Consider the following 19,575-nt stretch of genomic DNA (forward strand, 5'->3'; position numbering starts at 1 on the left):
AGAACTTATTTCTGGCAGAGATTGGAAGGTGGCAGAGTTCTAGTGCGTGACCATTTTGCTCAGTGCATGCCCTTACTGCCTCCACGCTCGAAACCAGCCAGAGCACTCGATTCCACCCTCTAAGTTAGTGTAACAATAAGGTTGCTGCTCAGAAACCTACTCAGTCCCCTTGAAACAGCACTTCTTAAATGGATCTTAATACATATATTTAGTCCATCCAGATATTTACAACAGGTTATTGCAGCGCAAGATCAAGTTCTCCACGTTGTGTTCCAATATGGAAATTGATATATGCATTGGAGGCTGTTCAATCTGAACATTTACTACATCCTAATACATATAGGGCGTTCGAATGGATTTAAATATACCTCATGATGTGCTGTAACCTCAGGGATTCATGTTAATGATCAAATGTAAGTATAACGATGCAGCAATTTGTTTCGGTTTCCTTGTGTTTGGTCAGCTTTCCACTGGCGGGAGTGGAGGTGGCCAATTAATAATGCTTCTTTCTGGAGGGTTGCATAATCGATGCAACATGTTTACGGAGCGTTAACCAATAGCTAATGTGCAGAAAAGGGGACGGGATTTCGGGGCAGTGCAAATTCTCAGCTGGATCTCTCTCTCCATGTGATTCCTGCTTATGAAAGGGGGAAAGACATGCGCACCACAGCCAGTGTGTGCCTGGGAGATGGGCTGAACTGAGCTCTTTGAGCAGGACTGTGCTCTCTCCTCTCACTGTTCACCGCACATACTCAGGCAAGGCTGCTGTATACATTCAGCGCCTGGCTCTCCTTCCCGTTACATGGAGGGTCCCTGTAGCTGATCTGTGATCCTCTCGCACACACAGCGACACACACAGACCCCCTTGGAGTTCCTGTTTCCGCCAAATACAGCCTGACGCGATCAAAGACCAGTGGGATCCACCATCTAATGTACATATTCATTGAAATATAGAACCCATCCTTCAACCAAACAGGGGAAAGCAGCAGCGTGGAGCCTCTATGAGCCGAAGTGGCAGGTTTGTACCTCGTTTCTCTGTGTGTGTGTGTGTGTGTGTGTTGCTGCTGTATTCCGCTCCGCGGGCAGCCACTCTGTCCCAGCCGAGCTTGGAGCCCTCTCCCTCGGCCTGTGTTCCTGCTGCTGCTCCTGGACTCTGCAAATAGCGGTCGGCGCGTTTAGGCAAACGATCACCATCCACCCATTTGCTTTACCGTTACCTCCGGGGGGGACCCTGGCTTTCTCACGATTGCAGCTCTGTGTGGTGTGTTTGTGTGTGTGTGGGGAAGGGAAATAAAAAGGGGAATCGAGGCGATGGGACTTAACTGTGAGCTGTGCTTTGAAGGATTTGCTGCTGGAAGGAAGGCCCCTCTTTGGATTTTTCTTTTGTTGATTTCCCCACAGTTTCAATGTGTCAGATTGTTCATTGCAGACAGCGGATGCGCTTCGCCCCGTCTGTTTAAAAAAAAATATATAAAGTCGAGTGGTTTCTGAAAAAGAGGGAGATTTATTTATTGTTAACCGAGAAACACTCCGCCCCCTTCAAATAAAGTGCTGGGGGAAAATTCGGAATAGTTTTTTTGTAATGAAGATGTTTCCGGCTGGCTTGGAATGAAAGATCGTGTTGTGCAAGCCAGATGTGGACACCGCTGCTAAGTTTGCAGTGGGTGTATTTGGTTTGGTGACCAAATTGGCGATAGCTTGCGAGAAGTAACGGCTTTAGCTTTGGGAGGAAAGGGTCCTGGTGGAATTCCTGTTCCCCCCCCCCCCCCCCCCCCCACGTTGAGAAGAGTACACTCATTGACCAGGATTTCATTGTGTGTGTGGATTTCCAAGTAAAAATTGACCAACACGTATTTTTAATTGGGGAGTTCCTGATTTCGGGGGGGAAATGTGTGGCGTTTTTGAATGAAACAGAAAGCAACAGTTCTTTAGAAAATAGTAACTTCATTCGTGGGAGTGATGCACTCAACTCGTGACCCAGATGCACAAGTAAATAATGCAACTTAGCTCTCGGGAACCTTGTTCATTGAGCTGAACGGGAGGAGAGCGGCACCAGGGGATGAAAGGGAGGATTATTCGCCCCCTTTTGTGACCAGTGAGTATCTACATTTTACGGATGGCACAACACTGCGATTGGTTTGTGCTCTTTAAAGTGGGGCTCAGTTTGAAGAGGGACGTTGAAGAGCTTTGGGGTGCTGAAGATTGGGTTAAGGGTAGAGAGCTATCAGTGAAAACAAGGGAGTAGAGGGCGCACACATTGAATGGACATCACTGAGCATCACTCAATAGGTGAGCCCATTCTGACCACAGTGTAAACCTGCAGACAGTGTGGGAATGGGATACGTTTATCAACCCAATTGAAGTTGGAAATGGTCAAATGGACACCAGTTCACAGTCTCAGAATGAGTGAGTGCGATCCAGGGTTGCTCTTTGCTCCAGTGTTCAGTGGTGTCACTTGGGGATATTGAATCTAAATGCTCAGACTTGATTCTCACTGAAGCATTGGAACCTTTCAGAAAGTGTCCATATAGTATGCACGTTTTATTTTGATGTGGTAACCTTCTAAAGACTGAGTGAGCTAACAGAGTACTGCTGAAGGGGCACTGTAGTCTTGGAAAAATATAGATAAGGAGAGGCTCTGAGAGTTTGCATTAAGTGCTGCATGTGCGCATAACATACATGTGAGACATACTTCAAATTTGAACCAGGAAAGCAAACCTAGAACAAAAAATGAAATGGTTGAAAGATAATATTATCAGGGTATTAGGAGCAAATTGATGAAGCATTCAACCAGTGACAGTGCTGTCTTTTTGACAGGACTATCCAATTATTACCATTCCCCCGCTCTTCTTCTCCAGAGCACTGCATTCCCCCCCCCCCCCCCCCCCAAATATTTACCGAGTTCTCTGTTGAAAATTATTATTGCATTTCGCCCTTTCCGGCATTGCACTACATTCCAGAATGATGGACGATGATAGCAGTCTAATGACCGGGGAAGTTAAAGTAAAAGCATTAGGGACATTCAAAAGGGATTGGGTTGAGTGGCTTTTCTCATGTACTTACTGCTGTCTCAGAATTGTGCACGGCCACGTAACTGATTACTGTTCTTGTACAGCAAAGGTGACACTTTACCTGATGCTACACTGTAAATCTATGAAATAAGAACCTCAAATTGTTATTTATTGACCCAGGTGAAGGTTATTTTGATTTTAAGGAGGAAATCATGTGAGGTGTTACTCGTGATTTGTCTGATCTTTTGTGAAGCTCACAATATGTGCTGTATCTACATGAAGCTGCCCTATTAATCAAATCAATATCTTGATGGATCAGGGGGTGAAAGTAAATTGTGACCTGGTTTCATGCTGTGAGACTGTTTAAAATCACAATTTAAAAAAACTTAAGTACTGCTTGAGAGATGCTGGACAGTTTAACACTGTGGTTACAACCAACGAGAAACAACATGTTATTTTGTCTATGTGTATTTAACTATTTGGTGCTGAAGACAGTAACTCTGTGATTGCCTACCTAGTCGGAAGGATTTTCTGTCAATGTGGGATCCTCTGATGGGCTTGGGGGGGAGACGTTGAGTGAAAACACAAACGGTGATTACGGTTTCTAGATCGCAGTTGAATATTGCACCAAATGAGAATTATGATGATGATTTGTTTCAAGATATACCATTTAAGATATACCATTTTGCTTTAGACATCGAGACTGTCAGTTGTGTGGTCTGGTGGGGTGGCTGATGTGAAAGAAAAACAATTCTGTATTTACTTACTTTATGATTTCAGTGCTTTTAAAACTGTTTCAAAAAACCTTGTTCAATTAGTGCATCTTTTTCTGTGGGTTGCCTTCAGCAGTTACTGTTTCTTTCAACATAGTTATTACCAGGGGTAACAGCCTAGCAGTTAGTGATGGGCACTAGATGTCGGCAGATACAATATTAGCTGTTGCGATACCAGCAGACAGAAGCACAGGTTCAGTAAAAGTAGAATATTCTGCTCTTGTTTCCTACAAGGTAGTTATCTAGCCATAAGTGTCACATTCCTCTGTGTTAATATATATATTATTTGTACTCTTCAACTTAAAAGCATGCGGGTTTTGAGAGTGCTGGTGAATTCTCTTTCGAACCTATACTTTTGAACTCTTTTTAGCAAATGGGTTCATTGGCCAAGTACCAGCCAAGTGCCCAAGGCTTTTCTATATGCGTGGTATTAATGTCAGAAACATTAATAGTGGTTGAAGCCTGCACAAAACTTGCAAAATTTCGATTAATTTCAGATTTTCAAAAGGCAGGAAAAGGTTTCATGCTCAAATTAGTCTACCTACAGTGGTATTACACTTGAGAGAGTCGAATGCTTGTGTATTACGTGCACACCTCGTCCAAAAATCCAACTAAGTGATAGTAAAATAAAAGGAAATTTGCTATTGATTTCAGTTCCTTCCAATTATTTCTGATGTGGATTTTCGAAGCTATTTTGGTTTCTGAGAGGCAGCTGCCGCTGTTTTGATGATCGGTGATGCTCTATTGATTAGCCCTGTTTAAGAGGTGGCTGGAGATCTCTGGATGAAATGAGGGAAAGGCAAAAACAGCTTGGATTTATACAGGGCCTTTTGAATGGCAGTTCATCTGAGATTGACTCAGCAGTCTGATAACCCAGAGGTAGTGGAGGGTCGAAGAGAGGGTGATTGAGAAACAGGGCTTGGTGTTGTCGGAGTGGGTATGGAAGCTGGATTCAGTTCTTTATGTCGCCAAGGGGCAGCATGTTGATCAAGAAGATAAAGTGACCAAGGATAGACCTTCTGTGATGGAGAGGGAGGAAGAGATGCCACTGCTGGAGACACTTCGACACAGGGTTGGTTAGACTGGAACCAAGTGAGGGCAGTCCCGCTGAACTGCAAGAGAAGCACTGGAGAAGGATGATGTCATCAACTGTGCTGAAGGATGCACATAATTTGATGAGGAAGTGGAGGGAAGAAGTATCACAGTCTCTTTCCCTCTTAAGAAGACCCTTGGGATTGAGGTTGACTTGCTTCCATTTTGGTTCAATAACCACCGCCAGTCATAGAGACTGTCATTTGTGACTCTGACTAAGAACACTTCAGCACTCTCAACAGAGATTGAAGCGTGATTGGTCAGATTCAAATATGAAGTTGCTGGAAGACTGAGCCAGGAGAACTGTGGAAACATTAAAATGGAGATGATCAGAGGAGTCATCAGTTACAGAGCAACAGTGCGATGGAAGAGATAACAATGTCCTTGACAACTGAAGGTCCCATCTTCCTAGTTTTGTCAAAAAGATGTACCGGAAACTCAAGCAAGAGGTTTGCCCAGCACGTCATAATGCATAAATTACTGCTCCGGAGAGTGAATGCCTCCACCTCGTGCGCGAAGTTGGGGCTGATATAGCTGAAGGGGGTATATAGAGCACACCTCACGAGGGCGAGGATGAGCCGATTCTTTGAAGGAGTAGAAGATGTGTGTGAACGTTGCGGGGGCCCCCCGCTAATCATGTTCATCTGTTTTGGTCCTGTCCAAAGCTAGAGGATTACTGGAAGGAGGTGTTTAGGGTAATTTCTAAAGTGGTGCACGTTAAACTGTCCCCCGGGAGGCCATATTCGGGGTGTCGGACCAGCCAGGGTTGGAAACGGGTGCGGAGGCAGATGTTGTAGCCTTCGCCTCACTGATCGCCCAAAGGAGGATCCTGATGGGTTGGAGAGCAACCTCTCCACCCTGTGCCCTGGCGTGGTGTTGGAATTCTTGACTCTTGAGAAGGTTAAGTTTGAACTGAGGGGAAGGATAGAAGGGGTTCTACAATTCATGGGCATTATTCATAATGCACTTTCAAGAACTGGATAACATTGAACATTAGTTGGAGTGGAGGGGGGTGATGGGTGTTAATGGTGTCTATGGGTGATTCCTGATTCCTTTTTGTCATTTGTTTGTGAACATGTGGGCGAATGTTTTGGTGTGAGGATGTTCTGTTTTAACCCCTGATTCAGCATTATTTTTTTAGAATATTCACAGACCTCCTATGAGCTATGTTGAGGGTTTGATGGTATGTTTTATTGCAGTTAACTGGGTGAAGTCATTGAGCTTGTAACTTTTCAGGAGAGAGATTCAGATTCAGAGGCTAACGTGAGATCATTGTCTGGTGGTCAATTAATTCCCACTCTGGGTGCATGACCAGAACAGGAAACATTGTTTTATTTGCATTTATCACTTTCCATGTTTCCCATCATTAACTTAAAACTGTCATTTTTTTTTGTCACATTCACAACAGAACGGGAAAGTCTGGAGGAGAGAAGAGGGAGAGTTCCAAGTTGAACTCTTACTCGAGTTGTGATGTATTTTACTTTAGTGATCAAAAAGCTTAGTAACTAAAGCCAGCACATCGTAACATAAACCAGTGGGTGAAAGAAAACTGACTTGGACTTTAAAATCAGACTTCCGTTATCTGGTCTGTGTTATATAAATTTCCAGATGGCTGAATCCTAAATTGGACAGTTGTCAAAAAGCAGCTGAGGGACATTTCTACGAAGGCAATGGAAACAAACATGTTACACCACTGGGACTCTCTGGAATAAGACGACACATAAGCTGCATGCATTATGTGTCACTCACCCAATGTTGATCAGAATCTTTTAATATAACCTAGTGTATCCTCCGTCAAACCATTGATATGATAATCTTTGTTAATGTCACAAGTAGGCTTACATTAACACTGCAATGAAGCCACTGTGAAAGTCCCCTAGTCGCTACACTCTGGGGCCTGTTCGGGGACACTGAGGGAGAAATCAGAATGTCCAATTCACCTAACAGCCCGTCTTTCGGGACTTGTGGGAGGAAACCGGAGCACCCGGAGGAAACCCACGCAGACACGGGGAGAACGTGCAGACTGCACAGACAGTGACCCAAGCCGGGAATCGAACTTGAGACCCTGGCACTATGAAACCACAGTGCTAACCACTGTGCTACCATGCCACCCTTGTCAAGGTGACATTTCATTCTCTGACCCCTGGGTTGGGGATTTGAATTATTTAAGAGGGCAGGTTTTGGGCCGGGCAGTCACTTAACCCTACACACTTGGGGTGGCGTACTTATTTCCCAACAGGAGACCGGTGCATTCAGATTTTGGAACCTGTTGGCAATGGTGGGTGCACGGTGACACAGTGGTTAGTACTGCTGCCTCCCAGGGACAAGGGGTTCAATTCTGGCCTTGGGTAACTGGCAATGTGGAGTTTGTACATTCTCCTTGTGTTTGAGTGGGTTTCCTCCGGGTGCTTTGGTTTCCTCCCACAGTCCAAAGATGTGCAGGTTGGGTGGATTGGCCTTGCTGAACTATCACTTAGTGTCTAAAGAGTTGCCAGTTAGGTAGGATTGTGGGGTATGGGGATAAGACGGAGGAGTGGGCCTTGGTACGGTTCTCTTTTGGAGGGTTGGTGCAGACCTGATGGGCCAAACAGCCTCCTTCTGCACTGTAGGGATTCTATAGTTCTGGAAGAGGTAACCCACTCAAACCTCCAAAACGGTCTCCTGTCGCCTGCTAGTGAGCTTGTCCGGTTGCTCAGGGGACAGATTTGGATTTTTGTTTCTTGGGTCGGGTTTGACCCACTATCAGAACCACAGCTTGGAAGAGGAGGCAAGGGTGACATTGCAGTGGTCGAGCTGCAAGAGTGGGGCTGAAGCAAAAGGCAGCAGAGAAGAGCAGTGACTGTGGGATGGCTCTCCCAATTGTTGGCAGCAGCAATGGTGCAGAATTGTTGGCAGCAGCAAATTGCCAAGTGACGCTGGAGAAATGCGATTCAATACAGGCCAAATTTAAAATTGCTTCTTTTGGTAACACTGGCAAGTGTAGTAGCATTTGTTACAGGCTGAAATTTAAACTGGTGGCCCTTTTTATGGTCACCTTGGGGTACAGGTGGAGGAGGCCTCCTGTATGGGGGCATGCTTATGAGTCGTGGCGATGACCCCCTCCTCTTCTCTCTGGTTCAGTAGACCATCAGTGGTAGTGGTAGTATCTCTCAAGTTCTGGAACCAGATTTGGAGTGGGGGGTGTATCTGTGCTGGCCTCATTATGCAGGAATCACAGGTTCGTACTAGCGGTGATAGACCTGATGTGCAGGAGTTGGTATAGGGAAGGGATAGAGAGGGTAAGGGATCTGTTCATGGCAGGGAGGTTCGCAAGGCTGGAAGAGTTGCGGGAGAAGTACGGGCTGCCGAGGGGGCGAGTGAATTCAGGTACATGCAGGTGTGGGATTCAGTACCCAAGGTGCTCCCCTCGCCCCTCCAGATGCCAAGGCATACTCTCTCCAATGGATAGATTGTTATCACAGGAGGAGCTGGGGAAGGAAAGGATTGTGGGTATTTATGGATGGTTGCTGAAAACGGAGATGGCGCCAGTGGAGGTGATAAGATTGAACTGGGGATAGAATTTGGGGTGGGGGGAGGGGTGCTGGAGTGAAATTATGCACCTGGTGAATTCAACATCATCTTGTACCAGGATGAGCCTAATACAGTGTTTAAGGTAGTGCATTGGGTCCATATGACACATGCTCATATGCGTAGGTTCTTTCCTGAGGTGGAAGATAAATGTGAGAGGTGCGAAGAGGACCTGCAAATCATATCCATATGTTTCAGCCTTTCCCGAAGCTAGGGGGAGTCTGGACCTCTATCTTTGTGGGGGTGAGGATGGCACCGTGCCCATTGGTGGTAACTTACAGGGTCATGGAGCTGCCAGAACTACTGGAGGGGAGGAGGGCTGATGCTGTGGCCGTCCCCACTCTGCCCGGCGGCGAATCCTATTGGGGTATAGGTCGGAGGCGTCTGCTTGGTTGGAGGACATGGCAGAGTTCCTATAATTGGAAAGAATTATGTTCGCTCTTAAGAGGGGTCAGAGGAGTGGTTTTATGGTATTTTGGTCTCTATTCGAGCGTCTATTTGTTGCCACCGGGTGGGCAGAGGGGGGGGGGGGGGGGGGGGGGGGGGGGGGTCGGTTTGGAAGGTGCTGTTAGTTAAGGTGAAAATTGGGGTATGACAAACTATTTGTCATCCAAAGACACAACCAGATTACAATGTGACTTGTTGATTGTGTTTGGAATAAAATATATTTATTTAAAACTGTGTTGAAGTAGATTTAAAACATAGAACATAGAACAGTACAGCACAGAACAGGCCCTTTGGCCCTCGATGTTGTGCCGAGCAATGATCACCCCACTCAAACCCACGTATCCACCCTATACCCGTAACCCAACAACCCCCCCCTTAACCTTACTTTTTAGGACACTACGGGCAATTTAGCACGGCCAATCCACCTAACCCGCACATCTTTGGACTGTGGGAGGAAACCGGAGCACCCGGAGGAAACCCACGCACACAGGGGGAGGACGTGCAAACTCCACACAGACAGTGACCCAGCCGGGAATCGAACCTGGGACCCTGGAGCTGTGAAGCATTTATGCTAACCACCATGCTACCGTGCTGCCCTTCAATATTTTTGCCTGGAGTTAGGGATGCTGCTCACTGCTTCACAAGACCCCTTTTCACGTAAAGTATATAATGCAAGTCTGAGATTTCGATGTTGAAAAATGAGAGTGCAAATCTCGCTTATCAATTTCACAGTTGCTCGGGTTTTCATCATTTCTCTTGGAATTTGTAGGTTTTTACATATTCCATTGCTTATTTAAAATATTAAAACCGTTGGTGAAATCGTGTCGTACAAAAGGCAAGGCAAATAATGACTGCTGACAGTTAAAAGGAAACCTGTGACTTCATAGGTATTTGATTGAGTGGTATTTGTTTGGATTTTCCTTGAGATTTTGTTTTGGTCTTTGTTTTGTGCTGTGTGGGCCCATATCAAGCATGCATGTCAGCCCCAAAATATTATTTGTGCAAAAGTCAACCCTTCAATTTTGGCCAAAAAAAATTGGTGTTTAAAATTTATTTGCCACTTACATGGGTGTGTATATATCGCAGGACTTTATAAAGCAAAATTTGACACCAAGCCATTTAAGGAAATAAGGGGCAGATGTCCAACAATTTTATTAAAAAGGTAGGTTGTAAAGAGTGCCTAAAGAGGGTTTGAGTGACTTTGGGCCTCTTCGGCCAAAGACATGGACACCAAATAAAAATTCAGGAATGGGCAAGAGGCTGGAATTGCTGGAGGTTGTGGGGCTGGAGGAGATGAGACAAAGGGAGGGGTGAGGCCATGGGAGATATTTGAGAAGAGTTTTTTTTTAAATTGAGGCATTGCTTAACTGGGAACCAGTGTGGGTTAGTGAACACAAGAGGTGGTAGGTGCAAGTAAGGACACACGGCGGTAGAACTTCAGAATGCTTGAAACTGAGTAAGGATAGAACGTTGGAGGCCAGCCAGGAGTGCATTAGAATAATCAAGTGATATCAGTAATGAGGCATATAGACAAGAGTTTCAGTAGCAAGTGGCCATTAGTGGGGTGCTGCTGGACAATGTTACAGAGATGGAAATCAACAGTCTGATTCGTGCAAGAAAATGGCATTGGGAGCTCTGAAATATTTGAAGATCATAGTTTATCAAGATTGTTTTCAAAACAAGTTTTCTTTTTGCATGTGTACTCAAGATTAGGGGTTTCTAAGGCATGGCTATTTTAATTGAAGTTAATGAAACACAAGATGCCTAAACTGGGACACCTGGTGCTGTTGTAAGTGAACAGTGTCTTTGCTGAGTTATCAGTAGTAAAAATAAGAACATCCCGATATTGACAGCGACATTGAACAGTGTCTCTGGTATACGAGCTATGGATCAAAGGTTCTGTGCAACAAATTATACCAAACTCCTATCCAGATATAGGTCCATAAACCTTCCAGGGTTGGCTTTGAGTCTCCAGGAATTGAAGATCAATCTCCAGGACACTGCCATGTGCAACCTTTGAGAAAAATCATCGGGACGTTAAAGAATGCACGTTTTTTTTCCTCCTTCATTTTCTTTGAACTTTTCTCTTCAACAGATATAAAAACATTGACATCATCCAATTGGGTAATAGGTTTTGTTGCTTTCTTTCCAATTGGCGTAAGAAGGCCGTATGTCACAAGGATGGATGTGTTGGCTGATGAATGGCTGGAGTGTGGGGAAAGTCATGTGATGCAACCTCCAGGAATGCATTTGATCACAATTGGCAACCCTATGTGAAGGCCTTGCATCTGTAACGGGCTGATAACCCAGCTGGCTGTTTGACTTAAACAGGCAAGACTATTGATTTCTGAAATGACTATTTCCCAGTACATGTGATACAATGGAATGTACTACTGGAAGTGGTTAAAGGAAGAAGGGTGAACATGGGAATGGGCAAGTGTGTAGGTTTAAGCTGAATGCTGGTGGGGAAGATGTACACCTGCTTGGCTGAAAGTCTTATTTCAATGCTGCAATCTCCATGTACCAGTCACTGACACAGAGTGTGTGAATCAATAGGGAGTAGTAGTGTGGCTGGCACATTGCAATAGGTATCATGTGCGGATGTTTTGTACAAAAAATGTTATTATTTGGTGAGTGACTGCTGAATATTAATAACAAATAGTTTTCAGCATAAGTAGCTTTTAGGTGACTTTCAATGTTGCTTTTGATCAACTGCTGGGAAGTACGAAGTGTGAGCCCTTTGTCTGATATCCTCCATTTCAGTAGGAATTATTTTGTTACTTTGTAAGGGTCATTCTTGCTTTTTCCCTGTCTATCCCTTATTTCCCCTTTCCTTTATTTTTTTCCATTACACTTTTTTGATCCACGGATGACTTCTGGCCATGTGTCTTTAAGGCAGCCTGCCACTTTAATTCAAGCAGAAGGAAACAGCGGCCTTTGCCTTTAATTCAAACAGAAGAATCTGGGAAAGCTGTGCTGATTTAAACTGGTTATTGCAGACTGGTTGGCATCAGTGATAACTTGGTTTGATTGAATCGGCCCAAAAAGCTGTGCTCTGCCCAGTAATAGGTGCTGATTGGATCTGATCCCACTGCAATGGTTCAGAGACCTAAGGATCTTTCAGTTTCATTTTGCCAACATGGAGGGAAGAGTTGCAGATAAATCCTCTCCAGAAAGCTGTTGCTGACTCTCTCCCACAAGACCCAGCTAAACTCTCTACAGAAGGGCACTGTTAAGGATGGCTCTCTCTCTCCAGCAAGTATGGGTGTCATTCTCTTGAGACTGCAAAGGTCTGAAGTCAAGCCAAGACCTGGAAGTCAGGTTTGATGTGAAATAAAGCGTCTCTTCAGAAAGATATACGTTTGAATGCCAACCTCCAGCTGAAGGCCCAGTTTGATAAGAACTGAAGAGTACTGCATTCTCTTTCTAAACTACAAGGACCTTGAATGAACGACTCGGCAAAAAAGACCATTACAAGCTGTAAACCAGAGACTTTAATCAGCAAGTGTGCTAAAGAACCACTCTTTGAAGCAAGGCTCGAATCATTTGATCTTCATCCTTATTATATCATTACCCTTCCTACCTCTCTGAGTTTCTCTGTCTTGTGTGTTTGTATGGGTCGAGGATGGGACAGCTAAAGTGGGTAGTAGGTATTAACTTTCATTAATTTGTTTGCGTTGTGTTGCCTTTTCTTACTGCTATAAATATGACAGTCAATAAGGTTGCCCTTTTAACTAGACAGTGAAATGATATGCTCTCAGTCACCAGGTATCAAATGATACCACCACAAGGTTCGACCGGGTATCGATCAAAGAACCAAACAACCGTTAGTAAGTTTAAGATCAATGTTAATGGTACTTTATTTACACACAAGATGTACACACATGCAACATAAACACTACTGGTTAAACTACACCCAACAACTATGACAACCTGGTCAGAGGAACAGTGCCCTTTGTTTGAATCTGGATCTATTGGGTCTGGAGAAGTAACTGCTGCTCAGTTGGGCTCATCCGTCTGGTAGCGAGTGTTGAACTTGAACTTGGTTCTGGTGGTGCTGCGATTGGAGACGGATGTTGCCGGAGCCCCAGGTCCAAAAGAGATCAAACACATGGCAGTGTCTCTCTTTATCCTTGGGGAGTTTTGCGCTCTTTTGGGCCGTCCATAGGTTTGGACTCAATTAATTGTGCAGTTCTCGATCACTGCCTTCGATCTGAGCCAAGAAAGGGGGGGGGGGTGCCTTGATGGCTGGGCATGTTCTAAGCAGTCATTGACCCTGTTGTTTATGCTTCCTGAGTAAGGGGAGTGGCGCAGAAATGTCTGGACTTGTATTGGTTACCTGAGTATCAATCCTTTGTCTTACGGAGATGGGCCATTAAAATGCTAATCGGTTGGGGGTTTCGATGCTGTCTGGATTATTTGCTCACAAATATACTTTCAGGCTCTGTGCCTGCCTGAATCTTACATTGTCCACATTTCCCTTTAGGCTTTGCGAACGTCCAGGTTTCTTGTTGTAAGTGGCCATCCCAGATGGCTACAGTTGTAACTCTGGGGTTCATGGGCTGGAATTGACCGCACACCTGCCCAGGATAGCGTAGCAACTTCATCATCATCTTTTTCCTCCTTTATTTTTCCCTCATCCAAACTGGGCTACTGCAACCTTCTTTAATAAATAGGATTAAGGTCAATGTATTCCGGGTAATTATATTGAATTTCTAAAACATTTTTATTTCTGTCCTGTAAAACTTTATGGTAAGTGCTGTAACTGAGGTAACTGAACAATGGGCAGTACTGTACCAGGTTGGAAATATATTATGTATTTTCTTCCAGGTTGATTAGCAATACTGCTGATTTGGAACTGAGTGTGCAATTGGTAAAATTTGATGGCCAGATGTCAATGGCATCATTCAAAGCCGACAGCTGTCCTGGGCTTGATTGGCTCAGGGCATGATTGAGGCCTACTAGTCAATTCCTCAGTTTCAGTACTGTATTATAATTATGCACCTTCAGAATTTCATTTTTATTTGGAAATTAAGATCTAATCTTCTGTGAAGATGAGGATCTTTATTGTGCTGACAACTTTTGAGCCAAAACCAATTGGTCTTTTTTCAATCAGATGGTTTAATTAAACATGACATCAAAAAAATGCTTTATCTTCAAGCCTTCTGGATGAGTTAATAGTCAGGCGCTAACATGTCTTTAATTGAAGATTCCATTGTGTGGGTCTGGTTAATTCAAGTCTGAGATGTGTTATTACTTTATTCATTTGTATTCAAAGTATTGGTTTATGGGCCTCAATTAAGTTGCTGTGTATTTGTATTCAATTTGCATATCTGCAATCCCTTTAATTGTTTCTGAGCTGGAGTTAGTATAATGATACTTTTGTCTAAGGTTATGAAAGATAGTGAGAGCATTTGAACATTTATTTAGTAACACATCTTTGTATCTTCCTCTGTGGGATTTTCACAATTCTATGAACTTTAAAGTATGGAGTGGACTTGGATTAAAATTTAACAGGGCTGGAATGAAATCTCTGTTGGCTGTAAATGTCCAGCGTGACATGTTGCTGGTGTGTCAGAAAGACAATTTCAAGTGAGCTGGAAAAAAATTGCCAGTTGCACACAAGGGCCATAAGATATAGGGTTAGCATAAATGCTTCACAGCTCCAGGGTCCCAGGTTCGATTCCCGGCTGGGTCACTGTCTGTGTGGAGTCTACACATCCTCCCCCTGTGTGCGTGGGTTTCCTCCGGGTGCTCCGGTTTCCTCCCACAGTCCAAAGATGTGCGGGTTAGGTGGATTGGCCATGCTAAATTGCCCGTAGTGTCCTAATTAAAGTAAGGTTAAGGGGGAGGTTGTTGGGTTACGGGTATAGGGTGGATACGTGGGTTTGAGTAGGGTGATCATGGCTCGGCACAACATTGAGGGCCGAAGGGCCTGTTCTGTGCTGTACTGTTCTATGTTCTATAATGTGATAATGGCGCAGAGGAATTTATGACATGGTCTTTATGGCTAGACAAATGCAAGAAAAATGTTGAGAACAATAGGAACACTTCATTGCATTCATCGTTCTGACCTAAGATTTGACTCAATAAATCATAAAGCACTGTGAATTGGGCTCCAATGATTTGTATCTCCAAGAAACATCATCACTGCAATTTTGCAATTGCTTCATGTTGATATAGCTGTTACTGTCTTGAGTGGGAGATCTGAAACAGACCCCATCGTAATCCAGACTGGGGCCAAGGAAGGCTGTGCGATAACCCCCAAACTATTTACAGTCTACCTGACAGTGACTATTCCATATCCAAGATCAACTGCCCTTGGGTGTCAGTGTTAAATAATACCCAGATGGAAAATGCTCAGTCGCCTCTGTGCAAAAACTAAACTGACATGATTTTTTAATTTTATTTTAAAAAAAATTTGGAGTACCCAATTATTTTTTCCAATTAAGGGGCAATTTAGAGTGGCCAATCTACCTATCCTGCACATCTTTGGGTTGTGGGGGTGAAACCCACGCAGACACGGGGAGAATGTGCAAACTCCACACGGACAGTGACCCAGGGCCGGGACTTGAACCCGGGTTCTCAGCGCCGTAGGCAGCAATGCTAACCCCTGTGCCACCGTGCTGCCCTAAACTGACATGATTTATGGTTTGCAGATGACTGCAATTTTGTTGCCCACTCTGCACCAGATTTGCAGGCCACCCTCGATCTCTTCAATTTTGCAGAAAAGAAACTTGGCTAGTATTTGAATTGTTGCCAAAAGAAAACTCCTATATCAACCCATACCTGCTCAGCCAAATATTCCACCTCCCATATCGGTTGAAGGAGAGACTTTGGAATATGTTGCGCACTTCCCATACCTCGGCAGCCACCTCACTCAAAAGGCCCCATTGATGAGGAGATCCAACACTGGATCTTGGAATGTGAAGTGGGGAGCTGTGACAGTTCCACCACCTACAAACGAAAAAGGCCACACCAAGCCGACAAATTCGGAGTGTGAAGACCTGTTATTGTCATCACACTCCTGCAGGGAGACCTGGACATCAGTGACACATGAAAGCGCTCGAGAAATTCTGACTGCACTGTGTCCTCCGGATTCAATGAGGGGAATGTCAAGTAAATGCTTGAAGTCCTTCTTTTGAAGCTAGCTCCACAAGCATTCGGACAAAACCTCTTGTGTTTGCATGTCTCCACCACCTGGTCCCATTTTTCCAACTCTCAACAGCAAGCATTCCAGGGAGGAAAAAGAAAACACTTCAAAGACAAATTGAAGCTCTCCTTGGAACCACAGCAGCAGTGGCCTTGATAACTGGGAGGGACTTGCTACCAATTCCTCAGAATAGTGACAACTTGTTGACCAAGCTATGTCATGCTTGCATCCCAATATCTTACTGATGAGGCAAAGAAGAGGAAGCAATTCCAGCACTCTGAATCCCACAACCTCATGGGAATCCTTCCCCCATGTGCCTGAACAAGCTGTGGGTTAAGAATCAGCCAGTTCAGTGAATCAGCCCATGGCTGAAGCACATGACCCCGAGCAGAGGTCATTCTCAAATTGAGGAACAGTCAATGACTGAATAACAATGAAGGTGCTTTGCCAATCCATAGAATCCCTACAGTGCAGAAGGAGGCCATTTGTCCCATTGGGCCTGCACCAGTCTTCTGAAAGAGCAGCCTACCTAGGCTCACACCATCGCCCTATCTGCTGTAACCCCACCTAACTGCACGTTTGGACTGTGGGAGGAAACGAGCACCCGGGGGAAACCCATGCAGACATGGGGAGAATGTCTGTGTGGAGTTTGCACAGTCACCCAAGACCGGAATTGAACCCCTGGTGCTGTGAGGCAGCATATTACCACCATGGTGCCAAGATGGGAGTTGACATACACATTTGGGTGTAACAATGGGAGCTGCACAGTGTATCTGATAATTAGCCAGATAGTGCCTTTTATTTTTGACATTGCCTGAATAAAACTAACATTTTCACTTTAATCAGAAAAAAATGACCAGTCAAAATCTATTTCCATCGTCCATGGGATATATAACCATTCAGCAGAACCTCCTGCTCTAGTCTGAGATTAAAGTAAGTGGTTGTGTATAAATGTAAGACTCTTAAACAAGGAGTCTCACTTTCTAGACCCCGTAAAAAGCATCAGTGACACAAAAGAACTTGGATACAATTTCCACTTCATGTAGAAATTCTGTTATTCGCCCATTAAATGATAGTATATTCGTGCAAACTCATTGGCTCAGTGAGACCCACGTGCAGGAGCTCATTGTGGGTGGTCAGTTTGCTAAATAATTTCTTCCATGATTTCCCGTGACTGACCATGGCACACTTACTGGCTGTAGCAGCAATGTCCTTGTGGGCTGTGCCTTTAAACTCCTTTCTGGCTCTGGTCCCTTGATGTACAAGGTCATCCGATTGGATTTTAGTGCCATAGCAACCCAGACAACTATGGAATACCATCTGTATGTGGTTGTTTCTTGCTCTACGCTTGGGCGGGAGTGGGGGGGGGGGGGGGGGGGGGGGGGGCGAAGGGGTGTTTCCAGGTGCACACCAGTGATAGCTGTAATATCTACATCTTAATAAGGCAGGAAGAATGTCATTCACACCTATCCAGCGAGGCTATTGTCTACGAAAGCTGTTGTAGACAGTGTGTGTCTGGTGCTGAGCCACTTTCTCAGTGAAATGTCTGTGTATGTTCAGTTAAAACTGGCTTTATTTTTAAATGTCAGTCTGAGCCTCAGCATTGATGTCTTTGGTCAAAATTCTTCGCCCATCATCCATCATCCCAATATCCTCCGCACTCCATGTTCCGATCACTCGGTGTTGTGCTTTGCACGCTGGTCCACATCACAGCTGGTTACATTTAACTCACAGACAGAAATACAAGGAATATTAAAAATGCCTTGCCGCCTAACAAGAATACATAAAATATTAAAATGACCCTGCCCACAGGATGAAGAACGGTACCATTTCATTCTAGGGCAGACTGCAGTTTTAAGTAGGTTGTGAGTTAATGTGGCTCATTTTAATTGTTTCCCAATGGGAAATCCAGCTGTTTGACCAGGTGATTCCGGCAAATATTTATAAAACTAAACATATGGGTGCACGGTGGCACAATGTTAGCACTGCTGCCTCACAACGCCAGGGACCCGTGTTCAATTCCACCCTTGAGTGACTTTGTGGAGTCTGCACATTCTCCCCCGTGACTATGTGGGTTTCCTCTGGGCACTCCGGTTTCCTCCCACAGTACAACGATATGCAGGTTAGGTGAATTGGCCATGCTAAAATTACCCCTTAGTGTCTAAAAGAGGTTAGGTTGGGTTACAGGGATAGGGTGGACGTCAGGGGCTCGGGTCGATGTAGACTCAATGGACCAAATGGCCTACTTCTGCACTGTAGGGATTCTATGAGCACAGAAAAAGGTCACTCGTCCCACTGCTGTATTGGCTCTGTCGCTGATAGTTCCACTTGCTCACCCTTTCTCTGCATTCTCTTATAAGTCAAGGCCCATTTTTCGGGCAAGTTAAAGTAACACATTGGATCACGCTCTCAGTAATGGAGCATTAGACCTTTCACCAGAGTGGAAAGCTCTTCATTCAGAACTGGGCTAAGGAGGCTTGAAATTTAGATTTAAAACATATCCCAGTGCTCTCTATCCTTCTCATGGCTGTTTAAAAAGTGGTTGTGTATAAATGTACGACTCTTAAACAAAGGGTCTCACTTTCTAGACCCCGTAAAAAGCATCAGTGACACAAAAGAACTTGGATACAATTTCCACTTCATGTAGAAATTCTTTATTCACCCATTAACTTTGAGCAGCAACAGCTTTGGCTGACACACAGGATAACAGTAGTCTAAACTGAAGGCCCTCACTCTTGCCACCACCTTCGGGAAGGGTATCACTGTTATGGGATCCTTGTGTTGTTTCACGGTGGCCCAGTGGTTAGCACTGCTGCCTCACAGTGTCAGGTACCCAGGTCCAATTCCGGCTTTGGGTCACTATGTGGAGTTTGCACGTTCTCCCCGTGTGTGCGTGGGTTTCCTCCGGGTGCTCCTGTTTCCTCCCACAGTTCAAAGATGTGCAGGTTAGGTGGATTGCTCATGCTAAATTATCCCTTAGTGTCCAAGGATGTGTGGGTGAGGTGGGGTTATGGGGATAGGGCAGGGAGTGGGCTTTGGTAGGGTGTTCTTTCAGAGTGTTGGTGCAGACTCAATATACCGAATGGCCTCCTTCTGCAGTTTAGGAATTCTATGGTTCTATTCTGGGCGATAACCATGTTGCATGATCGAGTTATACAAAAAAAAAATTACCTTTTAATTTGGGCTCCTCACCTGAGCCTGGTGGACCTAAGTGCACTGTTGGCTTGGGTCAGTGAAATAGAGTAGCATAATGATAATCCAAACACGTCCGCGATTTTCAGCACAGCGGATGTGCCTAAATGGAAATTTGACATTGAGCCAAGTGTCCGATTGTTTATGCTATAGCGTTAAGGTTGGCACTACCTTTAGGGTGCTTTCAGAATCTACACATAAGAAAAAACTGGATCTCTCGTGACGCTGGTAAGCCTATTTTGAAAGTGCCACGATGCCTATGAAATGTGGCAGAGCTCTGGAAAGAGTTTGGGCTGATTTACTTTTGCGGTCGGGCTGTTTGACGTCCAAATGTTGCTAA

General features: G+C 44.7%; 1 protein-coding gene across 11 annotated transcripts in view; it reads left to right on the forward strand.

Annotated features, from left to right (window-relative positions):
• The first annotated feature begins 651 nt into the window (after positions 1–651).
• Positions 652–19,575, forward strand: part of LOC119957306 (alpha-(1,6)-fucosyltransferase) — a 933,359-nt gene continuing 914,435 nt past the window's right edge. For 10 of the 11 annotated variants that reach the window (XM_038785197.1, XM_038785250.1, XM_038785186.1 and 7 more), the window contains exon 1: positions 653–1,018. The gene's annotated coding sequence lies outside the window, so the exon portion shown is untranslated. Of the gene's footprint in view, positions 1,019–19,575 lie in introns of all 11 variants that reach the window. The other variant, XR_005458786.1, reaches the window with a different exon arrangement.

Source organism: Scyliorhinus canicula, chromosome 2 (assembly GCF_902713615.1).
Source record: "Scyliorhinus canicula chromosome 2, sScyCan1.1, whole genome shotgun sequence".
NCBI classification, from domain to species: domain Eukaryota; kingdom Metazoa; phylum Chordata; class Chondrichthyes; order Carcharhiniformes; family Scyliorhinidae; genus Scyliorhinus; species Scyliorhinus canicula.